The following is a 6120-nucleotide window of genomic DNA, read 5'->3' as shown; positions in this document are numbered from 1 at the left end:
TGGAAAATTAATTGGAATTGCTTATAAAGAATATGGTTTATACAAAGTCAGTTGCTCTATAGAAAGTAACCAAAATTATGCCAAATGCTTTGAAAAGATGACACAGAAAGTATAATTACACCGAATCACAGGTCATGTAAATTTTAATTATTTACATTTGACGTGTCAGAAAGATAAGTTGAAAGAGTGCCAGAAAATTTGGGGCATATTTTCCTAAAATGTGGCAACGCCTCATCATAGAGCGTAAACGATGGATCAAAGTATTTCTTAACTTTCATTGGCGACTTTGGTAAATGTACTGCTATTTATACATTGAAATCAAGGAATGAAGTTTATGGTTGCTCTATAGAACATATAAACAAGGCTGAAAGTTTAAGTGGCTCAAAGGTAAAAAGACTAAAGTGTGGTAATGGAAAGGAATATATTAGTAATGAAATGCGTAAATTAATTCATCAAAACGGAATTCTCTTAGGTCCTTGTCCACCTTATGTTCATGAGCTGAACGCAATAGCTGGGCGCTGCAATAAAACTATAATGAACTCTGCCAGATGCTTACTCCCATGTTCGAAAATAAATGCAAGATATTGGCCTGAAATAGTAAAAGCTGCCGCATACCTGAGAAATAGGGTTGTAACAAATACCGTGGAAGCTAAAACTCCTATCGAAATATTTTTCAAAGGAAAGCCAAATATTAAAAATTTGAAATTGCATGGGTGAAAAATATTTACAAGGGTACCAAAGATTAGACGAAGGTCCAAGTGGGATAGAGAAGCTGATGTTGGTATTGGTAGGAAACGGAAATACTGGTTACATTGTGTTAACTAGTAATAAACCTATGGTTGCTAGGCACGTAGATATTATAGAAGATGGAAAATTAGTAGGATTTAATGCAGAAGATGAATCTGATGGTGAATAGATAGAGAACGCTGGTGAAGGAACTGAGTCTGAAAAAGTTCCTGAAAATGTGGTAAAGAAAATGAACATGGAATTGTTATTAACGGACATAAAAAGGAAGACGGGAATCTTAGCGAAATTGAGCAAGAACTGAGAAGATCAGTACGTGAAACGAAAAAACCTGAGAGATACGACTCTAAATAATACTGTATATATGTAAATCTTCTAAGTGCAGATAGTCCAAGAACCTATGACGAAGCGTTAAATGGGAATGAATTTGGTTTATGGAATGAGGCAATGAAACGCGAGATAAATAGCTTAGGTAAAACGAAACTTGGGACCTGGTAGAAAAGCCGGGAAAAAAGAAAATTTCAGATTCAAAATGGGTTTTTACAAATAAGGCTGATGATCGAAAAAAGGCAAGGCTGGTTGTTTGCGGTTTTCAACAAGACGCGGTACTAGAAGAGCTACATTCCCCAGTGGCAAAAATAAAGTCAATAACATTGTTATTAGCATAATGTTGTAATTACGAGTTCACAATGACACAAATGGATGTGGTAACCGCACTCCTTAATGGAAATATGAGACCTGTAGTGTTTGCTAAGCAGCAAGTAGGTTATGATGATATGAGTGGAAAAGAATAAAGAATTGAGAAAAGCATTGTATGCATTACGTGAAAGCCCTAGATCCTGTTATGAATGCTTTGACGAATTTATTATAAAATTAGATTTTCGCAGAATTGGGAATGATCATTGTCTATCGAAATTGAGTAGAATGAACGAATTTGTTTAATTTTGTTTGTAGAGGAATTACTAATTTGTGCAAGAAGTAAAGATATGCTTAAGGTAATCAAATCTAAACTGTCGAAAATATTTGCAGTGAATGGTTCAGGTGACTTGAAATCTTACGTGGGAATAAACATAGGTTACGATTTTAAAAAAGGTGTCATAAGACTCTATCAGAAGCATTACATTGAGACTTTAGCAAAGAGATGCAAGGTTGAGAACAGCAAATTATATAGTACACCGATGGAGCAGAATTTGAAACTGGAAACATCACAATCGGCCTCAAATGAAATTAAATATAGAAATTGTGTGGAAAATTAATTGGAATTGCTTATAAAGAATATGGTTTATACAAAGTCAGTTGCTCTATAGAAAGTAACCAAACTTGTGCCAAATGCTTTGAAAAGATGACACAGAAAGTATAATTACACCGAAACATAGGTCATGTAAATTTTAATTATTTACATTTGACGTGTCAGAAAGATAAGTTGAAAGAATGCCAGAAAATTTGGGGCATATTTTCCTAAAATGTGGTACATGCATACAAAACAAGGTGCATAATTTGCCATCTCGAAACAATCGTAGTAGATCATGTAAAATTACTGAGTTAGCACAAACAGATTTAACAACGCCTCATCATAGAGCGTAAACGATGGATCAAAGTATTTCTTAACTTTCATTGGCGACTTTGGTAAATGTACTGCTATTTATACATTGAAATCAAGGAATGAAGTTTATGGTTGCTCTATAGACCATATAAACAAGGCTGAAAGTTTAAGTGGCTCAAAGGTAAAAAGACTAATGTGTGGTAATGGAAAGGAATATATTAGTAATGAAATGCGTAAATTAATTCATCAAAACGGAATACTCTTAGGTCCTTGTCCACCTTATGTTCATGAGCTGAACGCAACAGCTGGGCGCTGCAATAAAACTATAATGAACTCTGCCAGATGCTTACTCACATGTTCGAAAATAAATGCAAGATATTGGCATGAAATAGTAAAATCTGCCGCATGCCTGAGAAATAGGGTTGTAACAAATACCGTGGAAGCTAAAACTCCAATCGAAATATTTTTCAAAGGAAAGCCAAATATTAAAAATTTGAAATTGCATGGGTGTAAAGTATTTACAAGGGTGCCAAAGATTAGACGAAGCTCCAAGTGCGATAGAGAAGCTGATGTTGCTATTGGTAGGAAACGGAAATTCTGGTTACATTGTGTTAACTAGTAATAAACCTATGGTTGCTAGGCACGTAGATATTATAGAAGATGGAAAATTAGTAGGATTTAATGCAGAAGATGAATCTGATGGTGAATAGATAGAGAACGCTGGTGAAGGAACTGAGTCTGAAAAAGTTCCTGAAAATGTGGTAAAGAAAATGAACATGAAATTGTTATTAACGGACATAAAAAGGAAGACGGGAATCTTAGCGAAATTGAGCAAGAACTGAGAAGATCAGTACGTGAAACGAAAAAACCTGAGAGATACGACTCTAAATAATACTGTATATATGTAAATCTTCTAAGTGCAGATAGTCCAAGAACCTATGACGAAGCGTTAAATGGGAATGAATTTGGTTTATGGAATGAGGCAATGAAACGCGAGATAAATAGCTTAGGTAAAACGAAACTTGGGACCTGGTAGAAAAGCCGGGAAAAAAGAAAATTTCAGATTCAAAATGGGTTTTTACAAATAAGGCTGATGATCGAAAAAAGGCAAGGCTGGTTGTTTGCGGTTTTCAACAAGACGCGGTACTAGAAGAGCTACATTCCCCAGTGGCAAAAATACAGTCAATAACATTGTTATTAGCATAATGTTGTAATTACGAGTTCACAATGACACAAATGGATGTGGTAACCGCACTCCTTAATGGAAATATGAGACCTGTAGTGTTTGCTAAGCAGCAAGTAGGTTATGATGATATGAGTGGAAAAGAATAAAGAATTGAGAAAAGCATTGTATGCATTACGTGAAAGCCCTAGATCCTGTTATGAATGCTTTGACGAATTTATTATAAAATTAGATTTTCGCAGAATTGGGAATGATTATTGTCTATCGAAATTGAGTAGAATGAACGAATTTGTTTAATTTTGTTTGTAGAGGAATTACTAATTTGTGCAAGAAGTAAAGATATGCTTAAGGTAATCAAATCTAAACTGTCGAAAATATTTGCAGTGAATGGTTCAGGTGACTTGAAATCTTACGTGGGAATAAACATAGGTTACGATTTTAAAAAAGGTGTCATAAGACTCTATCAGAAGCATTACATTGAGACTTTAGCAAAGAGATGCAAGGTTGAGAACAGCAAATTATATAGTACACCGATGGAGCAGAATTTGAAACTGGAAACATCACAATCGGCCTCAAATGAAATTAAATATAGAAATCTCATTGGAGCATTATTGTATGTTCCTATTGGAACAGGCATAGACATTCGCTATAGTGTAAATTATTTAAGACGATACAAAAATTGTTACGATGAACCTCATTTAAAATACGCTTTAATAGTTTCGGAATATCCTTATCTTAGACGAGAAAGAAAATTAATATGTCAATGAAATTTAAGTGCTCAGATAATGGATTGCCCTGTTGCCGTTGATTGGGCTGGATATAGAACAGATAGGAAACCAACTACAGGTTACATAATAGGGGTATTTGAAAATGTTATATTTTGAACATCGAGAAAAGAAAACAGTGCATCAAAATCATCCGCAGCTGATGAAAATGAAGCGTTACCAGAAGCAGTTAGCGATTTAAAGTATTTAAAGAAACTGCAAAAAGGTTTCGATGTAGAGATTGAAAAGCCAATAAAAACTAATGAAGATGATTCAGGCGCAACCGCAATATCGAAATATGGAAATTTAACAAAAAAACTCGAAATATAATGGAGTATTTTATCATTTCCTACATGAGTGCTATGAACACCAAGAAATACTCATTGTAACGATTGATTCAGAGAGCACCGTAGCCGATATTTTGACGAAAAGATTAGGAAGAAATAAGTTTGAAAATCTTAGTCGAGTTGCGAGACTATCTTAAGTTGCAAAAATGAGTCGTTTAGGAATTTTTATAAGAGTGTAAAATTATGGAAGTCGTAATTAAGGAGTTGTGTTGAAATATGTATACGTTTGACTACCGCTACGTAAATAAGTGTGTATAGTGTGAGATGCCCGCTAAGCTCGAGTAGTAGGAAAAACTTCCCCGAGGCGCGCATTACGTCACTCATGCTTGCTGTGGCTGGAAGAATAGTAGTAGGGAGAAGATGTAGCGTCCTATTAATGTGTTAGTAAATCAGAACTTATTGGCGAAATAGAGAGCTGTAGATGAGAGAATCTCATCCTAATAATATCAATAATAAATGCTACTAAGGAACGTATGAATATTTTGTGTTCACGGACCTCATTTATTACCAGTGACTATAGAACAACCTATGTATATTGCGGTTATAGCTAATAACATTTGCAATTGTCATTACGGCATTTAGAGCATCTTCCAACATGACACTGATGCCGTTGGATTTATCTGTTCACTGATGATGTATACTACACAGCAGTTCTAGAACAAGACATTCAGATCCACTATCTCTCGAGATATTAACAATTGACAACACATTACTGCGTACAGCCATTATCACAGTACAGTACCCGTTGGACAACTGTGCGCTCTGATGATGTAGATTTGAAGAGTTCCTTGTATAATGAATGCATACTACGGTTATGGCTTGAGACATTTTCAATTGACGGTACGTTGCTTGCTACATACACCAATATATCTGCGGACCAGTAGGATTAAACTGTTCATGGATGATTATAATTCTATAACAACTCTAGAGCGACGAAATACACATCCACTGTTCCTCGCGATGTTAACAATTGACGACACAGTACAGAGTTCAGTCAACGTCACAGCAAAGTAGCAGTTGGGCGGCTTCGTCCACTGACGATGTAATTTCGAAAGAGATTCTAGAGTAACTTTTAATATGTGTGGTAACGGCTAGTGGCACTTACAATTGACAGTACATCATTTATTACGTCCACCAACAGACCGCAGCTGTCGTGGTATTCATATGCTCACTGATGATGCATATTCCACTGCAATTCTGGAACCAGGTACGCAGATCCATTGTCCCTCGAGACATTAGCTATTGACAACACAGTACTGAGCACGGCTATCATCACAGGATTTTTACCGTTCAATAACTAAGCTCACTGTTGTAAATTCCAAAGCAATTCAAGAAAAGTGAACGCATATTAAGTTTGTGGCTTGTGTTATTTCCAATTGGGAGTAAGGTACATGTTACAAACAACAATATTGCAGGATTGCCGTCGTATTATTCTGTTCAATGGTGATATAAATTCTCCTAACAATTCTAGATTGACAAACTACTGTTCCACATGAACAGGAGGTATCAGAAATTTATAACACACTACTGAATACACCC

The sequence above is a fragment of the Eufriesea mexicana genome, unplaced genomic scaffold (genome assembly GCF_001483705.2).
Source record: "Eufriesea mexicana isolate 0111107269 unplaced genomic scaffold, ASM148370v2 scaffold1949, whole genome shotgun sequence".
In the NCBI taxonomy this organism is placed as follows: Eukaryota; Metazoa; Arthropoda; class Insecta; order Hymenoptera; family Apidae; genus Eufriesea; species Eufriesea mexicana.
Note: the sequence above shows the minus strand (reverse complement) of the source record.